General features: G+C 35.7%; 1 long non-coding RNA gene across 1 annotated transcript; it reads right to left on the reverse strand.

Moving 5' to 3' along the window:
* Nucleotides 1-18355: 18355 nt before the first annotated feature.
* On the reverse strand, nt 18356-22023 carry LOC139977417 (uncharacterized). The gene is made up of 3 exons (XR_011796530.1): nt 21635-22023; nt 20738-20911; nt 18356-20334 (listed from the first exon to the last, which is right to left on the reverse strand). It is a non-coding gene; the product is annotated as an uncharacterized lncRNA (long non-coding RNA).
* Between the last annotated feature and the right edge of the window lie 2833 nt (nt 22024-24856).

Here is a 24856-nt window from a genome sequence, read left to right on the forward strand (position 1 = left end):
TGACCTCTGACCTCTACTATAATCAATGGGATTCATGTACTCATGTTGGCAAACCTATATGCATCACATATGAGATCCATCTAACTTTCACTCTTTAAGTTAGCATATTTACAAGGTTTAAGTGTTTGGCCCTTGTTAACCTTAAATGACCTTTGACCACTAGCACAATAAGTAGCATTCTTCTGCTCACTATAAACAACAACACACCAAGTTTATGAGGTTAAACAAACTTTCAGCTGAGCTGGTATGAACCAAAAGGTGTACCACCAAAAGAATACAAAAAAAAAAATATATAATTAATGATTTTGCTTACTGGCTGATCGTCTATGAATGCTTGAAGGCAACTAGTCACCGTAGTAGATCCGCTTTTCTTTGCCCGTCCTCGAAAAAGCAATGGCAACAGAAAGAAAGCTAAGTTCTTCTTTTCATCTGTAAAAGAGATTAAGGCTCTTGCAGGTGTAAACGACAAAAACTTTAATAAGGCACACTATAGTCTGACCGTATGAAACTTCAAGGACTGAGGATAAAATTCAAGGGATCTACACCGTCCTAAATGTGCTCCACAACTTTATGCTCATACACATTAATAACAGCAGCATGAAAGTTAATGTGGCATGTGTACTCATAAGGGACCTACACATTTGTATTAGTAGACTTAATTACCTACCCTACACACTAATTTCAAGCCAAATTTTATAACATTTTGAAGGAAAAAAAATGAAAAAGCCCATAGTATGTGCTAACCTTTCATTGACACAGTCGTACTAAAATCTGAATACAATTGTCCAAAGACTTCTAGACGTTTTAACATGTTTAATCTTCCTGCTCATGAAACATCTTGAAAAGAGTACACAACACAACAAGCTAATTTCTTTTCCTCAGCATTGGAAAAGTATACACATAAGGAATCCATCTCATTGGCCATTTTCAAGTTTGTGCTTATCGACAGTAGAATTAATCCAAATATTATATTCAATTGAGCATTAATGAGTAAACAAGGCTAGTAATGAGGTTTTCAGTCATTACTCCTGCTGACAAAAAAAACATTTCACTTGTTGAGAAATCAACAGGAATAATTCAAACCCTATGTGGAACCTTCAAACAACACTGATACATGTCCAAGTGACTGTCATTGAGTTAATATTATACCAGGGCTGGGTCTCACTTCAACCACACACAAACCCGAATGCGACTACATATAAAATAGTAGCCAATTAATCATATTGAGTGCAATGTTTGGAGAAAGTTTGCAGAAAGGTTCAGAAGCCACCATTGACATTAACCTGATTTGGTCCATTCAGATCAGTTGATTTTGATAGATTTTTAAAAAGTAACAAACCACCAAAAACATATTTTGAAGGTTAATCCAAATATTGACCCATCTTTACAGACATACTGGAAAGAGAAACTATATTGTCATGGCATAAGCTCTGAATGAAGCTAGCTATGAATTCACAGGCCATGACTATACAATAAATTTGGCTTACCATCAGTCAGTGTATCCAACGTCTTCTCTAAATGCAAAAAGTTCGGCCAGTTTGGGATGATCGTCTGTATAGCACAAAATGTCCATTGTCAAATATCCCACTCTGTTGTATAATTTGTTGGCAGTTGGTTTTCGTAATAATTCGAAGTCCTGTTCTACCTGTAGGAAAGAGAAAAATATGCAAACAGCATTATAGGCCTATAACATTACTAGCGCTGATGTTCTATGCTATGCTAATATTATTATAGCCTAGAACTCATTAAATGCCAGGCCTAAGTTATGACAGGCTAGGTCTAACGTTAAGCTAATATTCATGTGGTCATTTGCCGTATAAAACTTAAAAGAAAAAAAAAGAGTACAATTTATGATTTACAACGAAAATGTGCTACAATGAAACCTTGTCTAGCCAAGATATAGGCTAGAGAGACCTGGTGCATACGCAGAGGTTACCGTAAGTTGACAAGGATCTGCATTACACAGGCGTTCGCAACGTTAATACAATGTGAGTAACTTAGGCCTAGTTACACACTTGCGGGCGCGCCTGTGGCGCCTGTCAATCGCTTCACTACAAGCTAGCCTAACGTAATACAACTATGCTGGAATACAATTAGTATTAGTAGCCTTTACGTATGCCTGGCATAGCCTAAATGTAGCACCGAGAGAACGAACGATCATTCGATACCACTGATATGCAGAGATCGCAGTGTTCGATGCACACACCAAGCAGAGGATTGTTTTTCTTTACGCTCACCTTTAAATGTAGCACATAACTCTGGCATTTCCCACCTCTTGAGTACTGAGCTAACAAATTCGTCAGCCCTTGTGTAAGTTATAACACGTTCACTATATACGATCTACTCATGATGCATGCACATCGCGCAGAGTACCAGTATAGTAATGGCGCAAAAATGCTGTTTTTTGCACAACATTGGGCAAATCAAGCTTGTTTGCCCAACAGAAAGTAACAATAAACTACATCTTAATTTTTGCACAACAAAGTTTACCCATATCAGTTGTGTAATTTCTTTTACTCAGTTGTTGGTTAATATTTACTCATATTGGGCAATGCTTTGTTTGCCCAACCAGTTTTGCCCAACAGTTTTTAGAGTGTACCTAACACCCAGGTTTTGAAGCTGTGTGCCTGAACCCATGGGTGCTACAGACAGCCTACTACGTGTACCGTCAACAGTATGGTGGACGTGCACAGGAAAACAGCATCCAAGAGTTAGTAGAGAATACATTATTTTTGTTGTATACCTTTATTCATTGCTCTGACCTGCTGTTGAAAGATGTAACAATACAGAGGGTGTATTCATAGTTTAGTTTTGTTTCGTTGTGAAAGGAATAACATTAACATATAGATTTGATCAAGACAATTTGTGCACCATGTTCAAAACCTGCTTCTGATTAGGACATTTTGTCCAAAAACTGGTGTAATGTCCTTGAGGTTAACCCTTATCATGCTGACTGACATAGTAGTCATTTACACTGAGCCATGGAACCAAATGCCACACAAAAATGTCCACCATGCTTGTGCATGATCCATTTACAAATTTTAGTCCCCGAGATACAATGATCAGTTTGTATAAATGGCAAAGGTAGGCTAACTTTAGGGGCCAAGCAAATTCTGGATATCATATAGAGATTTATTTTAAAATTGACGCCCCCAGATGGCTACCAAGCTTTGTGTGTCTTCATCTTTCATAGCTGGTTTTCATATGATTATTTAACAGGAAATACAGACACACAACATACAGACAACTTGTACGTATGTGCTGGCAGTTTTTAGGGAATGAGGTTTGTGCTGTTCTCCCATCCTATGCAGTAAGGAGGATTAGAGAAGCTTTACCATCTGAACAGTATGAAGGATTTAAATTATCAAGACTGTGAGAATGTGGACTGTTTATGCCAAGTCATAGTATCATTTCTGCAAAGTTTTATAGAAACAGGGTTCAGTCATGTCTGTTTTGTGGCTGAATGGTGAACATTTTGGAATTCAAGCATACATTTTTCTGATTCATGGTATTAACTACAATCTTGGATGAAATTTTACATTGTACGATTGACCTCGATGGTTATACAATATCTGTTCAGAATTTTTCAAAAGCCTTCAGTACCCCTTCAAGTTTGGGAAGTACATAACAGTAATAAATAATAAAAACTCAAGTTAATTGATCCTCTCTCCAGAAAGTGATAGCACCAATTGATTTTCCAGACTAATCTACTACCAATCTTGAAAATTACCTTGAAGCGTCATCTTTGTCATGTTCAGATTCATCAGATGAGTGAACTAATGGAGTGTAGCCCGGACTACCTGGCGGTTTTCGGTGTATCCCGATGAGGATGCCACAGCAGCAGACGGACCATCATCGCCACTGTGAGATGGCCCTGGTTGCTTTTATGGTGTTCTTGTCTCTGTTGGTCCAGTCAGCAACTTCAATGGTGGTAGGGGGACCAGTGAACACTGGACTTCTACATGTGTTTCATTCACTGAAAATTAGAATAAACGCTTATTATACCACACACATACAGTAGGCTGCCTAGATGGTTCACTTATCTTTTCTCAAGGAGAGCATATCCTCCTACTTTATGTGGCTGCAAAAATATGGGCCACTCACACCATGAGCATTGCAAATGACTTCAGCGTGGTTTCATATAGTGTAACTACAATGTTTTCTCCCTTCTCTCAGTAACTATAGATGTGGCCTATATATTTTCCTGTGAAGCCATCAGGTATAGCCTCCTCAACCGCTCTCGTCAGGCAGGCGGATATGATGGATAAAATACAATGTATGTTATCCCCTAGTCAGCCTGCCCCGATGTGCAGTTGTAATTGCTACTTTGCTTTCAACGAGTACTGTTTTTAAAATTTTGGCCACTGTACTCACTTCGGCTATAGAAACTCTATAGATGTATGAAAGTTTTCCATTCTTCCTTGTATTACCCTAGCTTACACTTCTCCACCACATTTCCTCACCCCACCCCCCCCCCCCTCATCTATCACTCTATTTATGCCTATTTATGGGGACATTTCGGGCGTCATACTGCTGCCCCCCTTTTGTCTGGTAGCTTGCCCCCTCCATATATATATGCCTGGATGTTTTACTGGTGGAGGTTCCTTGTATCCCGTTCAAAACTGACTACTTAAATCTTTAATGCCTGTCACCACCCCCCCCCCCCCCCCATTTCCCAACTGTTTTTCGGTAATTACCAGCACATGTATATAAGATCATGCTACCTTTAGATGGAGATGTACATTCTGCAGAATCCTGCCTTTGTATTTTCACTGCAGTTGGTTGGGGACCAGCTTCTAGATTAATCTAAGTAGTGAAAATTGGGAAAGAAAATAACAAGGAAGTTATGAAAGTTCATTTAAGAAAGCAGCTTGATTTGTTTGAAAGCACCTGTCACAAGTGTTTTCTCTTGTAACAAAAAATGCAGCCCTACCACCAAAAATGGCAAAATATAAGGATGTCATTTACTGTGCAACATATGAGCTATGCGTCTGAGTATGAAGATAGGTGGGAGCACATTATTGGGCAAAATGACATGTAAACATCTGATGCTTGTTATTCTGGATTTTTTATGATGTACCAGTGATCAAATGCTTTAGTTAGCCCCAGCCTACGCCTAACTTTATCGTCGCCATACCTAATTTAGGGCCTAATTAACTGAACGAAATTATAAGAATTAGCCTACTGTAAGTTAGTAATACTACTAAGTAAGTCCTTGTAGTAGGCCTAGGCCAGAAAATACACTTACTCTTTTCCGATCCAACAATTCGCAACTACTGGTCTACTTGTTTCTATATCTCCTCGAGATTTGAAGATACTTTCTCCAAATAGAGAAGGAACGGCATTGTCTTGTAGACGGCGAGCTGTTGGTGCTCCAAGTCCAAGTTGCGCGGATAGGCGATAGGAAACGAAACTTTAACTAGTGAAGTGCGCACTGCACACATAAGATTCGCTCGAAGGTGCAAGCCAATCTTTACTTAGGCAGCTAGGCTGGCTGAGTGCACTGGTACTATGCTATCGCTGATACAGTGTTTGACGAACACGAAACTTTCTTGTACTGTTGTGCACCCATTCTCATATGACATTTTGTTTACTGTCCGTGACGTATTGTTTACGTCTTTGATCTCGGTTAGCATATTAGGCCTATTTAGTTTTGGTAACATTGGCAGTTCCCCCGTGACGTCATTATCTTATTTGCCATAATTATTATCCAATTTGCCATAATTTACATTGGGGCCGTCGGTCTAACTAAAACGGCAAGAACAAAGCAGGATCAATAACATAAAATTAAAATTTGAGCGTTGAATGTTTTTCGCAGTGATTCAAATCTCCTCACTGCTCTTCCAATGTCATGTGGACGTTTGGTTAAAAATCGATGACAGGTTATTGTCCCATTTCCGGCTTAGACCAGCGTTGTTACATCATTAATGCTGACTTTATCGCAAGAGTTTCAAAGTCGGACTCAAATTTTAAGGATAAATTGACGCTCATTAAAGTAGACTCACTATGCTAAACATGGCCATCGGAATCCGAGGTTGAAATCGAAGAAGAACCAGCTGTAGGCTACATTAAATTGGATTGTGCAGATTCACCCTTCAGCAAATCTTCATCATTTTCAGATCACGGAGCAGAAAACAAAAATGATGACTTAATTTGAACTTGACCGAGTTGGAGACGATGCAGACGAAACTCATGTGCCTCGTATCGGAGCAAATCCATATTTATTTGAGCCATTACTCCAGAAGGAGTTCCTCCCAGAAACAAACCAGTTGTAGTTAATCCGGCAATCCAAGACCGTCTCCAAGTTATTGATTGGTTTGTTTCAATTTTACATTTTCCGGTCGTAAATTTAACCATTGTAGAATGAATTCAGTAGCTTGAATCCTCTATATCATTTTACCTTTAGGTTTAGGTGGTCTGTCGCGTCAATATAGTGTACGTTGGAACTGAATTAACACACTGAGTCAACGCAGCTGAAGTACAGTCAACGCTGAGCTTACATTTGTATCATTATAATGACGTCACTTGTCACTGTGGATCACGTGTACATTATACCGCTTTTCTCGAAAAGCCCAAATTGTTATTAAAGAATCCACATATTAAGGATTTTTTCAGACTTTCACAACATCGGTTTGATTTCATTTTTCATATATGTGGAAAGGAATCCAACTGGAATAACCAAGTAGAATAACGTAAATTAAACCTTTTTTCGTCAATGCTGAATATCATTTATAAGCAATTGATGTTTGAGCGTGGATGATTTGTAAAGCAAGCTTTGGTATTTTGCTTCTAAAACCGACTATGTGGACGTGTGCCAGCTAAATGTTATTCAGAAGGTTTTGTTTGAGACATCGGTGACTAGATTGTCCTAAAGAATCGTGATTCTTCAACTGTATATTCACTGTACATAACGTCAGACCTCGTGACATATAGTGGGGAACTCAGAGGGACATCTTCGGCGTACATTAATACACAAAATGTATCACTTACGTCTCCCTATCTTTATAATAGCGTTTTCCGAAGTAGAGCAAGCCGTTCGAAAAAGAAAACATCCAGATATTTATTCCTTTGCTATGCAATTGAATTCATGACTTAGTTCTGGTAAATTATTTACCACGCTGTAGTGTCAATACGACGACAGGGTTAGGGGTCAGTTAGATTGTGTTTAAAAAGAAACACAAAATACAGATATGTTGCCACGATGGCTTACAATTCTTTGCATATCTGCAAACACGTGATTGTTTATTTTGGTTTGGTTCTCTGGTACTAGACGGTGTCACAAACGGAAATCTTTCATTAACTTGACAGTGGTCTGTACAACTTCATATTATTTTAATTGTTACAAATTGCACGATTTTCATGAATGTTTGCAGAGTTGGGCACTTCGTTGTCGGTGTACAGAATAAACTTCATTGTTTTTAATATTAAAGAGGCCATGACACGAAAAATCCAACTCATCGAGAGTAACTTCCTCTGAATCTATGAGAAAATCTATGTTCAAAACTATCCTCAACACCTTGAAAACCTCAAGGACTTATTAGTAATTAACGTTTTAATATTCGCATCCGAAAATAGATATCTGAGAATGCGATTTCACAACAAGACAATGATGACGTCATGTTAGGAACACAAGTGCAAAGCTCAGGCATGTACCGGATGCGCGACGATCATACCGTTCCATATACACGCACATTTACACTGAGAGAACAACCACTGTATTACGCTATAACGTTAGAAATTTCAAGTTTGTTTTACAACTGTTGTAAACTATCCGAGAGAAATGCCGGTCCGTTGTGTTGTTGGGGGCTGCATAAATATCATAACCCATGCAATTAGCCTTCATCCATGGCAGAAGGACGAAAAAAACACGGTGATTATGACCAAGTTAGTGCACAACACCAGCGCCGATTTCACTGGGCCAAGCCAGTATGCAGCTCCGTATGAAGCGAACACTTCACGGAAGCATAATTACGATCCCTCCTTTTTGTTATGAAATAAAACAAATGGACTTTAACGGTTCGACATAAAAGAGTCATTCTTCTGTCAAGTAATCCACAAAAAAACTACTCCGAAGACCAGATCGGGGAACAGGAAACCTCCAATGGGGCAAGTGGCGATCCTTAGGAGGCAGCGCACCGAGCACTAGTAGTACTAGTATTAGCGTTACTACACTGAAGTCGCAATGTACGAAGAGATTTTACTGTATCATCTAAATTAACATCCCCTTCATTGCTCTATTGTATACTAATAAGCTATGAGGTTAGCTTCAGAAGTGATGGGTTACATCTTCTTGTGAACAAATCTCAGTGCCCCAATTTATTTATGCTGGATCAGTTAGTTATAGCAATAATTTCTTATTCCTATTCCAGGAAAACCATTTTTTATGTTGTGGAGAGAGTGGGGGTAATGGGGATGGGTCAAAATAGGTAGGTAAAAAGATTTTATTCCAAAGGGTGTTTAAATAAATCTCAAAGCGATTTATTTTAAAGTCACAGAGCCAAAAATTCACACAACGTAGTTCAAGTGTTAAATTATTGAACAAAATTTATTCAATATCAGTTCTAGACAGTCATTCTGGACAATCTGAACAAGCCTGTGACTAAACTAACATTAACAACAATCATTGTATTATATGACATAAAAGTAAAACTGTACTTTCCATAAACATTATCATCTTAAATTACACTAATGTAATTTGTTACATCAAAGGAGGTTTAAAGAAAACAACTTACATGAAATTGTTTGCTTTAAGCCTACAAAGCAGTTGCATGTCCATCGCTATCAATCATTGTTGTGACAAATTAATTAGAATAATCCAGAAGCAAAAACAATAAAGGGTTATTTAAACCAAGAAACACTGCACGAAGTAACTAACGTACAACACTGATGGGCAATGTGAAACACAGCATCACGCGCATTAAAACAATCGAAGACCATTAACAGGGTGTACTGCTGAGTTTCTGAAGAAAGACTGTAAAACAAACCAACTGCTGCTGATGAAACAACGTCTCAACATTCAAGGGTTCTGCTGCCTCCATTGGTCTTTATAATGACTTTTCTGTCAAATATCATTGGTGATATGGATACTTTGGCTTCCAGATTAAAGGTACGAAGCAAACGTCTAGGAGGTAAATGCCCCCAAAAAAGTCAATGCCCGTCCCCTTATGCACATATTATATGACATCACGGTCACGCCAATACTTGTGGCCAAATGCTTCAAAACATGCGTTTTCTTTCATTGTTGATGTTGGGTCTGGAAAATAACCTTTTCATCCTGAATTAAAAGTCTTGAATTTCAATATATCAACACTGAGGGAACCCTGACGGATTGATAATCCAACACAATCGTAGTTTAGAAAAGGTGTTTCTGGAGGAACCAAGGCTTCCTATACAATGAGTTTTCTGCTGGCAACTTGAATCCAGTGTAATGACCATTGGCTGGAAACTCACTTCTGATCCTTTGGACTGAACATGATGGTAGCACAACCCTGACGTGTCTTGCTAGGAACCCCGAGTACCATTGAACCTGTTGACCGTAGGCTATGTATCTGTACTGCATGGGGAAAAATTTACGAAAGTTCAAAATGTAATAATGTTGGCCCATGATGTCCACAATAACAAGCAGGCATACAATGTACAGTTATGGTTACATTTGTTGTGATTTTACACCTTCCATGTATCATGAAACATTCTTTTGTTTCAGAAAATTGATTTGCAAAACTCCAGGCTAAAGTACTAGCCAAGTATTAATGAGTATGAAATAACACATATGCCTACCTACCTAGCATGACTGCATAATGCAACTTACATCCCAGAGCCAAACTTTCAGTATGCAACCAACCCTACTAATACTATGAAGGATATGTACATGTATGAATACATAGCACAACTGTACATGTGGGTTGTAAGTTACCGTAACACAACGCACAATACGGTTTAGGGAGTTCCGCGAATTCCAACAACACATGCACAAAATGGACTGGATTTTGTTTTTAAATGCTTCGTTAATAAATTCTTACCACGTTGTATGTTCCTTGCAATCGTTTTGAACGCATTTCTTCTTCGATATGTTGTGGAGCTTCAATTTCGGCTCGTCTAACAGGCTCGAACTGATACGGTTCTAACACCTCCGGTCCATCATCAACGTTCGGTTCAATATTGGCTGTATCATCGCCTTCACTCTCTGCTTCGAATATGAGAAAGGGCACTCTAATTATAGCCCAATTTCACTGCCTGGTGAAGAACCACTATCACTTTGAACTTCGGTTACCGTAGTTGGTTCTGGATCCGCCATTTCACAGGAAATTTTGATTTGATATCGTACTTGTGATCGGTGTTTTGTTTAGCAACTACTAGTGGTATGTGTACTTGTCTACTGTGTACGTGAATGGTTGGTATGTTCGGAGGATCGTAAGCAGCGACAACAAATGTGTTCATAACATGCGAATAGGAAAATTTTCGAATAAACAAAGTTTCAAACGCCAAAAAGGGTAAATTCATTCTCAATTTTCGACTTGAAAAATCAAGTTTTAAACTGGCAGATTGGTTGATACATGTTCTAGAGAACATTCTTTGATGGATCCCAAAATTATAGGACTTTGAAATTTTCGTGTCACGGCCACTTTAACGAAATTTTAACCTGTTTATTTAGCGATGTAACACAGCGGATTGCAATTTATTCTTCTTTTTTTTTAAATTAAGCTTTGGATATTATTGGAACTCAACCGCTGGAACACAACAAGTGATTACTCCAAGAAGACCATAATCACCTTAGTGTGAAATATTTGTATTCCCGGTCCTCTTTTTCTTATTCCAATACATCATGAAAACGGCTCCAGGGCATGCTCGTATGATAAAAAACTGTTGTTTTCCCTATCCCATCAGCATATTGTTAATGGACAAAGGGAGTTCCTTTATATTTTTGTCATTTTCGGCTCTGGTTAGGCTACGGGAGATAATTTACTAACAAAATGGCTCCTTCAAAAACCATCATGAATGACGGATTGTAAAAACTTAGAAGTTTAACGATGATGCAATACGGAGAACTATTTTCGAAAACGAAAGAATGTACTTCCGCTCAAAAATCACGACCTAAAAGTAACAGGTGTGTTATTACCTTGTCACATATCTGAATGAAAATCTCTAGAGATATCTAGCAACTTATCTGGTGATGGTCTCAATGTTCTTGATGGTATATTGGTAAGAAAGTCAATGTTGGTAGTTACTAGTTGCAATGGTTAAAAAAGAACCATTATGAATACCGCCACCACATTTAAGTATATACAATTTTCGAAGCGCTTGATGTACACGTGTCTGATTAAAACAACAGTATCACACCAGAACTGCTGTATTCAATATGAAATGATTCACCATGTGCCTATATTAATCGTTTTTGCATAACAGTAGTATTACACTAGAATTGATGTATTCAAGATGGACTGTATCACTATGTGCATATATTATACGTTGTTTTATAAAACAGTTTGAACATTTACATTTGATTTCTCATGATATATATTTCATGCAAAAGCGAACATGACATATCATAAATCTCAGATTGTTACTGGTTATGCAATAAATCATATATATTTAAGCAGTCATTCTCTTAAAATGTGTGCTTAATTTATGCAATGCAATGTGTGTAAAATATGCAATTCTTATGACTTTAGAACTCACGACGTTAACACTAACATTTCGATTACGGCAGAAAACTGTTACTTGTCCATATTTAACAAATGATAAAAGGGTAAGTTTAACGTTACAGGTTTTCATTGGCAATCAATGTAACATGTTACTACGTACACGCACCTGAGATATAATTATCTGATTAGGGATATGGCGTATAATTTATTGTGCCGTGATGGTAAACATGAACTAATAAACATGTTCAGAACTACTGGTTTAACATTTTTTCTTCGTTTGTTTAAAGCTTAAAGCTAACCGATATTGTGAAGAACAAAAGCATAATACAAATAAATCAAGTTAACTATGATAATTTTAATAGCTTCTCTTGTGTACAAGAAAAAAATCTCTTAAGTTTTCAACTGGGATTACAATTCGTACAGATCAGTAGCTAACACATTTATAGGGACACATTCTCATCATATCATATAAACAATTATTTATACTATAAATATCTTAACAACATGTTCTTTCTTTGAATATATGATATTTTGTACAACTTTGAAGAAAATTAGCTACGCATTGACAAATATTCGGCAACCCTTCTTGCCCCTGCCACCCTACCAACACACAACCTCCCACCTATCCCACCCTTCCACCGCTCCTACCATATGAAACCCTTCTAACCACTCCATAAATGAAATATTTAATTTAAATATTTAATTTTTCATTTATATGACGCATTTGCTATACACTGTGTATTTTCTAATACTCAACATGTCTTTAATCTGGGAAAATTTAAGGAAAAACCCATCAGTTAAAACAACAGGAAGTAGAGCCAGATATCGACAGCCCTTCATGAAACTAACGATGTACTAAATACATGAGTGCCTGCTATAATGTCATAAACGCACTCAGTTAGTGTTTATTATAAATGTTATTAAAGCTACTAGCAATATAAAATTAAAAAAAAATATTGTTGCTTGACTAACGCATGAAACTTAAAACAAATTACTCAGTAACTTTAATATAAATAAACATTTTTTTAATTAAAAATATATATATACGTTTTTCATGTAATAACCATACCATGTTGTAAATTAATCGTTTATGAAAACGATCTCACCCTTTAAAATATGATTTGCAATGATAAACAACAGCTATTATTTGAATGAATGATTCCAGAGAAGCAGTTTAACACTTTTAATAGACGGTAGCTTTATGACTCAATGTTACGGGCATACTTGTCGGGCCTTCACGGCATTACAGCAGTAAATAAAGATATACTAGTTTAAAAGAATATTTTACTTCTTGCTGTTAAAAATTCAATGCCTTTAGCAATCCTGCAGACATTTTAGTTGATAAATCATATCCTCAGCAAGCATTTGACACGTTTGTAAAAGATCGTAATTAGGTATCGGAACAAACTGGAATCAAATCAAGCAATTTCGTGTTTTATCAGATTATTTTTTTTCATTCTTTTAAATAGACGACCTTCAGTGTCTAGTAGTTGTGGTATCTACGCCTAACATACCCTCCTCTAATGTTCAATAAAGATCAAGTACAATCCACCTATCTATACGTGAATTGAAAAAAATAATAATATTAAGCCTAACACGTCGTATTTGGTTATGTCAATTTTGAGATGCCAGAGTGTTATAGTACCATGTTAATAGTCTCATTAATTACATAGGAAGGAGATTGCAATCGAATATAGTAACAGAAACAATGATTAGATCCACTTTTAATAAATGTATATGGTTATTTGTTGAGTCTATTTTCAATATTCGAACTGTATAGCCTTACTAATACAAATTGTCCAGAACAGTTATGATGGCCATTCCCATAAAATACGTGTGTTCCAGTCTTTTCTAAAGTCTTCCTCTAGAGTCTGTAGGTATAATGCGACTGTAAATATCACCTTTGTGTAATCCCTTCTAATCTAACAAATGTTAACGTGATTCTATACATCACATTGTGGACCTATGATCAAGTTAAGGATGCCTGAACCTTTATAGTTTACACCAGTGTGTATGCTACTTACTATAATTACCGATATTGTACAAAGAACAACACATATACACAAACTAGTATACAGTACGATCACTGACTGAAAATAACAGTTTGAAAGGGAAATCCTTGACCTGACTTTTTAGCAATGTGAAACAGCTTTTGTGGCCAACATTCAGTCTATAGTGAAAGATTGTGTGTTTATAAGCATCTAGTGAAACTTGTGACAAACCCATATCATATCAAAGTACAGATTTAATGATGTATTTATGAATAATAGTCAAACAATTCCTTCAGACTGCACTTATTAACGAAACTAATTGAATGTTTTTTTTTTGGCTTTTTTTTTTTGTAAGGAACACCTACGTAAAAATAATTACAATTCGACCCTGTGCCGGTAATAACTTCAGAAAGCAACAACTAAAATCCGTTAAAGTAATATACGTTTGGTGTGAAATGTTTTATTGTTCTTTGGTAATCAGACTTATTTTCTTTCTGATAAAACACAGTTTAAACACTTATTAAATGGAGATACACATGTTTGTCTTACTACTTATGATTCACTTTGTATATTGTTTATATCAGACTGGGTAGTCAGGAAGATTGGTTTAAAGCAGTTGGCTCTGTGTTGAAGATGACATAGATCTTCCCTCATTAGAATATACAAAATTTGAATAAGGTAAAACAGCTATTTATTGTATTTTGTCGTTCATACATTTGTTAGTTATAATTATAATAATTAATAATGATAAAAACAATAATAATAAAAATAACAATAAAAATAATAATAATAAGACAGAGGATTTATGAGGCGCCAAATCAGAAACAAGAAGGTACAAAATCAATAGAAGCCAGACTAGTACTAGACTAGACATGTCACAAAAGGGTAGTCTTTCATTAACATGAGAGTGGGCTGCCTCCCTGCATATTGTATTAATTGCTACAATTGATTGAGTTGTGCACTTCAGTGTCGGTGTACAGAATACAAATCTTTATTGTGAACAATAACGCAATTTGAAGTTGTTTATTTAGCGACGGAATGCAGCAGATTGCATTTTTGTTAAATGTTTAATTAAGCTTTGAGTTTTCTTGGAATCTCAAACACTGGTACACAACATGCAATTTCTCCAAGAAGAACAAAATCAACCTACTGTGAAATATTTGTCTTCCCCGTCCGCATCCGCGTACATGTCTTCCAATAAATCATCAAAACGGCTTCATGACCTGCTCATACGGTCAAAACTTTTGTTTTTCCCTATCCCATCAAAATAATGTAAATGGACAAAGATAATTCCTTGATATTTTCGCCATAACCGTATCTGGTGATGGTAAGGGAAAGTATCCCCTAACAAAGTGGTTCTTTGACAAATCATCACGGCGGAAGAATGATAAAAACTTCAACTAAGAACTTCAACGATGTTGCAATATTGTTAATTATTTTCAATAGCAAAGAATGTACTTCCCATTTGGTTGAAATGTGTTTAGAATATCATTGGAAAAGAAATTGTTCTAAATGCTTTTCCTAGTACAGCTAACCGATTTCACATCATGCTTCTAACAGAGATTGATTTAAAGTATGTTACTTTTCATCTGAAAGCTAGGTTGGTGTATTGAATCGAAGCCAAGTTACACGTTTTTTTTCGAATATTAACGGTGGATAGTTGCATGAGCATGACATAATTGTAACAGGTGTGTTGTAACCTTGTCAAATTACTAAAATAAAAACTGTGAAATATTGTCTTCCCCGTCCGCATCCGCGTACATGTCTTCCAATAAATCATGACAGCTCTTCAGAAGAGATATATCGTGTCACACATCTAGTAATGGTCTAAATGGTCTTGATGATCTAATGGTAACAACGTCAATGTTGTTAAGTACTCGTTGTAATGGTGCTTTCTAAAACAAACAATATGAATACCGCCACCGTTTTTAAGGATATATAATTTTTAAATGCGCTAGATGTACACGTTACTGGTTAACTCCACAATATTACACCAGAACTGATGTATTCAAGATAGAATGATTCACTATGTGCATATATTATTCGTTGTTGCATAACTGTTGTATTCAATATAGACCGTATCACTACGTGCATATACGTTGTTTATAACCTAGTTGGAAACTTTATATTTGATATTTCATGATAAATATTTCATGCAAAAGAGAACATGACATAAAATAAATATCAGATTGTTACTAGTTACGAAATTGAACATACGATTTAAGCAAACATTTTCTTAAAATGTTTGTTTAAGTTTGTAAAATATGCAATTCTCATTACTTTAGAACTCACAACGTTAACACTTACATGTTAATTACGGCAGAAAACTGTTACTTGTCCATATTTAACAAATGTCAATCGGATAAGTTTAACGTTACAGGTTATAATTACAATCAATATAACATGTTACTACGTACACGTACCTGAGATATAATTCTCTGATAGGATATGTCGTATAATATGTTGTTCAGAACTACTGGTTTAACATTTTTGCGTCGCCTGTTTAATAGCTTAAAACTAACCGATATTGTAAAGTACAAAAGCATTATACAAATTAATCAAGTTAGCTATGATTTTAGTAGCTTCTCTTATGTACAAAAAAAGAAATCTCTTCAGTTTAAAGTGGAATTACATTTCTTACAGATGAGTTTAGCAATACATTTATAGGGACACATTCTCATCATATGAAAAAAAAATTAATTATAAATATCTTAACAACATGTCTCTCTTTGAAGATATGATATTATGTACAACTTTTAAGAAAAGTAACTACGCATTGACAAATATTTGGCAACCCGTCTACCTCTTCCCATCCTACCAACCCATACACCTTCCCATCTATCCCACCCTTCCACCACTCCTACCAAATAAAACCCTTCTTACCCCTGAATAAATTTTTTATGTCAACACATTTTGTCATTTAGCTGACACATTATCGATACACTGTGTATTTTCTAGTACTCAACATGTCTGTAATCTGGAAAAAAATGTAAGGAAAATCCGTCAGTTAAAACAACAGGAAGTAGATCAAGATATCGACAGTACTTCCTGAAACTGACGATGTACTTAATACATGAGTGCCTGCCATAATGTCATAAACGCACTCAGTTAGTGGTTATTATTAAGGTTATTAAAGCTACTAGCAATATAAAAACAAAAAAAAATGTTGCTGCTTCACTAATGCATGAAACTGAAAACCAATTACTCAGTAACCTGAATATAATTAAACAATTGGCTCGTTACGATCCATATTAACTTTAAATAGAATATTTCCCAATGTAATACCCATATTATATGCTAATTAATCGTTTATGAAAACGATCTCACCCTATTAAAAATGATTTGTGATGATAAACAACAGCTATTATTGGAATGAATGATTCCAGAGAAAAGGTTTGGCACTATAAATAGATGGTATCTTATGACTCAACGTAATGGGCATACTTGTTGGGCCTATCGCGGCATTACAGCAGTAAACTGAACAAATACTAGTATAGAAGAAAAATTCACTTGCTTTCAGCAATCGTGCAGACATTATAGTTGATAAATAATCACCTCAGCCAGCAATTCACACGTTTGTAATAGAATGGAGATATACATGATTTTCTTACTACTTATGATTCCCTTTGTATATTCTAAATCTGGTATGAGTACAACATGTGATGTATGAGCTTACGTTTTCTCAAGAATATAGTTAGCTTTGAATAAATGTCAAATCGATAAAAGCTTATCGTCTTGTCAAGACTTTATTATGATACTAATGCAATAGAATGAGAAATGCTATGCATATTTCAATGACGATAAAAATAATTTCCTCACATAGCCTACTCAAACAATTATCGAAGCTTATCATTTTTTTTAATATAACTAAGGCATTTTATTTTAAATCAAGCACATGCATTAAATAATTTTAAAGGTTTCCAACTGGAACGGTGAAATCACATTTTGTAACATTAAGTACAAACTATGCTCCAGTTTATAAATTATCGATGAGTTATATGCTTAAACTACCACTGCCAAATGCCACGGCGACCCTTGGAACGTTATGGTGTATCGCAGAAATAGAATAATAAAGAATGCATTGTGTGTAGTATTTACAAAATGTAAATCCTTAAGGCCTTCAAATAATTTGTTCTTGCTATTTTGTTGATTGACTTCTTATTCTCCAATCATTTCGTTATCCCTTTTTTCTGTTGCAGGGAAGTGGGTCTATTTGGTTTACCAATATAGAGTATAGAACTGTTACCGGCATCCTAAATTTATATCAAGAAACGTTAATATCCGTCATAGTACAACGTAGTCCTACAAAAATGTTGAATCGCTTGCATCATTTTGAGCAACTGGAACTTATCTTCCGTATTTATCAGGTATAATTTAATACATACATTGTTTAAAGATATCAGCCTTGCTCAATAAACAAATGGAAGCTCTATGATACTAGCATTTGTTTTATATCTTGAAGTTTGATATGATATGAAACTACCGTTGTCTCAAGTTACACACGCACTTATATTGCTCAAATGTTAGTTATACGTTTTTCAAATGAAATCATTGTTAATTGTCTCCAGAGGTGTCTGTTTAAATTATTAGACTACAGCGGCTTTGAAGCAGAATGACACCGTGTTAGCCAGATGGTTCAACAAATACCAGAAAACGAAAATGTTGTTACATATCTGGGACTTTGCAAGAAGTAATGTGGGATATATCAACTTACTTCCTTACACTGTAAAAACACTTGGGTCATTTTTTGACCCAAATTTGACCCAGCAACTTAGTGGAATCTCCACCAGCCCAGGTTTGGGTCAATTTGACCAAGGATCTGTGTCATTTGACATCTGACCTAAAACTGGGTTATTTTGACCCATACGCTACTTTGACCCATATGCTACTTTGACCCAGCTTTTGACCCAGTGGTTAGTGCAATCTCCACCAGCCCAGCAGATTGGGTCAAGAAAATTGACCACGTGAATGGGTCAAAGCTGAATTTACATTTGCAGTTGCAGGAAGTCTATAAAAGAAATGACATAAGACTTTGATTCCTAATGATAAATTAATTTATTCAAGTCACAAAGTGGTGTTACAATAAAGCATGCAATTTCTTCTATTTCACATATAATTATCGATATTCATTTTGTTTTATTCCAACTAGAACATCATAGTAACAGTAAAAATCAGAGTAATGTGATACCCATAAAACTAAACAAACAATGAACACAAGAACATAGGCTAAGGCTAATGTACCAACTGAGAATCATTGGAAACTAAGCAATGTTCCTTAAAATCCTGACATACTTAACTAACACAACTGATCATTTATTCATGTGCACAAACTTTAGTTCACTGAGGAATATGTTCTGCGCTACTTGAAAGACTTTAATTGTTGATCACACAGCTAGGTTTGCTGCAGTGTTCGTAATATTAAGTTAATCAAGACTGGAGCATGCACTCACTCTCTACTTGTATCCTTAGTCACTGTAGTAATTTGATTATTAGCTAGCATTTCTAATTGTTTTTAAAGAATATAAATAAACAACATTCCATAGTTATCAATTGTATAAATGTTAGGTATACAAAGAAGACATGTAGTACATCAATGGTGGCTGTAAGAAATCAAATATTTTGGAAAGCTCAATGTTTGGTGGGGGCTTTGTCATGGTCAAAAGTCAAAGACAATATCAAACATATTTTGCAGTGGGTTGGTGGGGCAAGACAAACCCTATGGCCAGCTGCCAATTAATAAAATCTTGCAAGCATATCCGAAAGGTGATAATTTCCTCAGTAGTTCTTGTACCAAAACAGCATTAGATTTGAATGAGGAAAAGCTGTTTATAACATACAGTACAAGACTTATAATCACTGAAAAGTCATCAATAAATGGAAACACTGTGAATAAATATTTTTGCACCACCAATATGTTACAATATGTTTAAATTTTCAGTTGCTTAGGCAAAAAATGTACATCAGTCATGCTTTTGGCTAGTTGTGCATGTATGATGTATGGTGGAACACTAGTTTTGCCCCATTGTTTGTGAGGCAGTTCTGCTTCTTTAGTCACTCTAAACTTAACAATAACAAATACCAATGAAACTTAAAACTTGTTCAAGGTAATATAACATGCAAACATAAATAGCAAACAACTTTGTCACATTATGTAAATTAAAAAACCTCATGTAATCATCCCATCATGTTAATGACCATGAACTAAGTGTTAACCTAATGTTGCACTGCCCAAGGTTTACAGGAGATATGTTCATATCCCTTATATGTGTTTTGAGAAAATTATACGATAAAAGGTTACAATGTATAAAAAACCAAATAAATCATATTAAACACTACTTTTGACAAAGTTGTTTACATACCTTTTTTTTCTCTTACTGACTACTTAAAAAAGCATGTAGGCTTCTTACTGAAGGGGATGTCGAAACCTTTCCTTTCCCTTCACTAACCTTAATGAGGAATTTGTGTATAAATTCCCAGGTTGTTTGACACTGGCAGGGGTAGGCTATGTCAAACAAGTACAATGATTTGAAAGAAATATCAAAAGCTGCAATCAAATATGTTGCTGGCAGAGCAACCCCTTCGATGATCACAAATGACTGAGTCGGATACCTTCTATCACCAAATGCAAGGACGAATGGCTGCTTCCGGGTTCTATCTTGCTTAAGCTCATCTTCCATGAATTGAGGAAGATTGGTCCCAACCTTTGGAAGAAAGAAAATAAATTGCTGCTTTCAATGTACACTTAATTCTGTTGTCACTAATTTAAATAATTAGCAAATCCTTTTCACTTGAATCATTACCATAGCAGATTTAAGATTCTGTTGACCTCAAATGATCTTGGACCTCCATGAAAAAATAGAGGGATCATCTACTCACAGAGGGCTACCTACATACTAAGTTTAAGGTTCAAGCAACTTAACTTGGCACCTGACTGTTATAAGTGAAAAATCATCATGACATTTTATGCGATTTAATTATATACCAGTAGGAATGACTGAGGATGTAGAAATATCAGTTACTTAGCCTACACAGTTAAAAGAAATTGACCTATATCCCTTACTGAGTATATTGTATGTAGACTGTTCAAGATAATGGTATTAGTACCTTTTGGATCTGTTTTTATGTTGAACTTTACAGGTGTAGGCTTCTTTACTTCTTTCGGTGTTGCTTCTTGTTTCTTAAAGGCATGGGATCGTTTTCGGGCAATCTTTCCTCAAGATAGTCTGTTGCATAGCCTGTAGCAGGATGTTTCCCATGGGCTTTTGGGTACCATGCTACCTATAGTCCACAGATAAAAATAGGACATATATAGTTAACTTCAATTGTTCAATTACACCGACTATAGTCTTGGCAAAGACTGTTTGTTGGAGTATATCATATTTTACTGCAGTGGCATAACCAGTAGGGGAAAAGCCCCCAATTGGTCACCCCCATCCACCCAAATCGACATACAAGTAAATTAGTAAGACAGAAATGATGAACCATTTTACATCTTGTCCACCCTTAAATACAGGAATTTTATCCCTCCCCTTACACCCCTTCCCCATATCTTGTCCCCCTCCCATTGCACAGACTCCTTGCTACCCTTCAGCTCTCCCCCACCCCCACTAAAAAGTCTGATTATACTACTGTTTTACTACATTTAACAGCACACTGTTAACTCTCTGTTCAGCAAGATAACTATTAACAAGTAACATTATACTAGTCTTAGCCTCTAACGTTATATTTAGTTAAACTTACGTAGTGAGGTTAGGCCTATGCTTTATCAAAGACCAAACGTTAGGTCTAACATTACAGCTATCTATGTATCAGTATCACTATCACTGTATCAGGGTATTTATGGGCTTGTCTGAACCACGGCGCTCGCAGCACTAATAACATGTTACTTAGGCCTAGCCTATCATCATATCTACAATGGCATACTATAATATAGTATTTAACTAATTAACGTTGCGAGCGCCTGTGGCCTGAACTAGTCAGCATACTTTGGCGTATATTTACCTTTGAATATTGGTATTTACATTGGCAAACCCCAGTCATCAAGGATGGAACTAACAAACGTGTCCATTTTCAGAGCCCATCAAAGTTTTTGATTCAACTAAGACTGCCTTCTTGGTCCTGAATTTACGTATGGTTTGTAGATTTGTGTGACGGTGTTCAGCTGTTGTCTACGAAAGGCGTCATGCAAAAACGCTGATAGTGGTCACATGACATAACTTATCCAATGAGAAAAGTCTTTGAGAATGACCCAGTGCAAAAAGTCAAACTTTCATCGAGCTATTTCACAATTTCAAACAATCTTGCGTAATAACTCAACCAATACGACCCATTTCTGGGTACAGTATGGCTGACTCAGCAGATGGGTCACACAAAATGACCCAGGTGTTTTTACAGTGTACAGGTGTTGTAAATTTTCTTTCAAAAAATAACGGATGCGACTCTAGGTGCAATCTGTTGCTCAACCATATACAGCGTTTGACAGAGATATTTTATTGCCAACTTTACACTTTGGTCATATACACAAACACTTTCAAATGAAAGCACTCATGCATTATTAAAGGTGTTTCATGATAAATTGCCCCGTCTCAGAGTTCACACAACTTGCAGAGAGAATGCTTACTTTTATAAAAACTTTGTTAAGTTAAGTTCTTAACAGCATGCAGCGCATCTGAAGCCGATATTATATTTGATCACCGTAGTAGGAATGACATCAGTCCAAAAGATTTGAAAATATTTGGCTACTGAGGAAACTACTTCAAATGCGTCTATCAGATTGGGAGACATTTCTCCAACCAATGTTATTTCTATGTTCCAGAATTTTTCCCAATCATAAGGAGGGGGACATGATGGTTTGGTTTCACACTAAGTAAACGATTTTTCAGATGGAAGTCCTTTGGTCTCCTGATTGGGCTTATCTCTAATTACTCTCTTGTTTTCAAACCAGCCTTATGTTGAATTACGATAGAAAAAAATATTACAACCTTTTCATACAAATGAATAGTCACATTATTGAAATCTGATCATTCGTTTAGAAGGTAGGACCATCTGATCTTGTAATCATGAACCTTCTAAATCCACCAATATTGCCTAGACCCTTCTACTCCTTTCCACCGTCAAATGAGTCACCTGCTTTTAAATTCAATACACTAATCTAACGAATTAGCAACGCATTGTATATTTTCTAGAATTCGAGGTCGTTGTGTTGAAAGTGAAGGGAAAACCCGTCGATAAGAGCAACAGAAAGTAAACTAATATTTAACATCCACTGAACAAAGGGAGACTGAGAACACTTCATGGAAAGAACAATGCATTAATAAATAATTGACCGTTACGATGTCGTTAACGTATGCAAGTAAGATAAAATCAGCAATTGTTTCCGGATAGCTGTTAGCCATGGATAAGGAAAGAAAGATCTTTACTTGAAAATGTATTCAAATGATCAATCATGTTTAAATATGTGACAATCATATTTTAAACTAAATTCATCGCATATTAAAGAATAACTCGTCTTGTTTTCATATACCCTTAAAACTACGACTTCTTAGATCTTTAGCTGACGACAGCCCCATTAAAACGTGACTGCAAGCACAAAGCCATAGTTTTATGATGGTGCGGCAGTGCGACCCAGAATGAACTTTAGAAATTTGATTGACAAGGATATTAACGCTTTTTGTTTCATAACAACGAGGAAGTGTGGCAAAATATACAATCACGGCAAGTATAATTTTGATTTGATTTGATTTGATTTATTTTGTTTTTTCACGTGCAAATATACAAGGTGAAAGGAAGTCTTTCTATAAAGCATACAATAGCTTAACAATGTAGAAGACTCCCTGAAGAAAGAAAAGAGAAGAAAAAGATTAAAGATCAAATTAAGCGTTTCGACAATAAATCAATTATATGATATTTTAATTAATACGATGCAATTATTTCTTTAATATAACATTTTCTAAATGTCCTACACGATAATTTATTTTTAATAATGTCAGTAATAGAAATAATAGAATAATGTCAGTAATAGAATTCCAGGTTTTTATTGCTCGATTTCTGAGGCTTAACATTCCTGTTGAGGTATTCGTGTTGTGATAATGCGCATGATTTGCATGTCTTGTGTTGTGGTGATGTATATCCGAATTACTGATTAAATAATTATGAAATGCATTAGGTAGGAGTCCATTCCAAGCCTTATAAGTGAAGGTGGCAAGATTTACACGTATTATGTCATTAATTTTCAATACATTCAGATCCTTGAATAGAAGGTTGGTGTGATCACGTGGTGCAGCATGTGATATGTGGCGGACAGCTTTCTTTTGTAATATAATAAGTGGCTTAAGATTAGTATCACGTGTACCAGACCAAATTATCGAGCAATAAGAAAAATGTGGGACCACTAAAGTTTGATAAAGTGTCTTTAATATGTGTTGTGGCAGGTAGTGTTTCAATTTCGATAATATTCCTATATTCTTTGCAACTTTCTTGCATACTATGGAAATATGATCACCCCATGAAAGTTTATGATCAATATGTACACCTAAGAATTTATTAGAAAATACCTCTTTGAGAATTTTACCTCCCATAAAAATATCTTTATCCCAGCTAAAATTTCGGGATGTATTAAAAACGATATAATTCGTTTTGCCAATGTTAAGCGATAGCTTATTAGAGGCAAACCAGTCGTTAAATTTATTCAATTCAGAAGACACTTTAATATGAAATAAATTTTCATTTTCATTTGATTCGAAACAAATATTTGTGTCGTCGGCAAATAACGTAATGTTTGCGATTTCTGATACGTGGCAGATGTCATTGACATATATAATAAACAGTAAAGGGCCTAGAATTGAGCCTTGTGGAACACCACATTGAATTTCTGCAAGATGAGAATGAGTGTTTTTGTAAGAGATATATTGATACCGATTAGATATATAACTATCGATCCAGTTCAGCGTTGTTCCTCTGATGCCATAATGTTGTAATTTACTAAGTAGAATGGTATGATCAATAGTGTCGAATGCTTTGGAAAGATCTAGGAATACACCCAAGCAAGATCTATTATTATCAAGACTGCTGTACAATTTGTCAACGGCATCTGCCAGTGCAAGTTCAGTAGAATGATGTGGTCGAAAGCCATATTGTTGGTTGCATAGAATGTCATATTTGTTAAGAAAATTAAAAATTCGATTAAACATAAGTCTTTCAATGATTTTCGAGAAACATGAAAGC

This window comes from Apostichopus japonicus, chromosome 12 (genome assembly GCF_037975245.1).
Source record: "Apostichopus japonicus isolate 1M-3 chromosome 12, ASM3797524v1, whole genome shotgun sequence".
In the NCBI taxonomy this organism is placed as follows: domain Eukaryota; kingdom Metazoa; phylum Echinodermata; class Holothuroidea; order Aspidochirotida; family Stichopodidae; genus Apostichopus; species Apostichopus japonicus.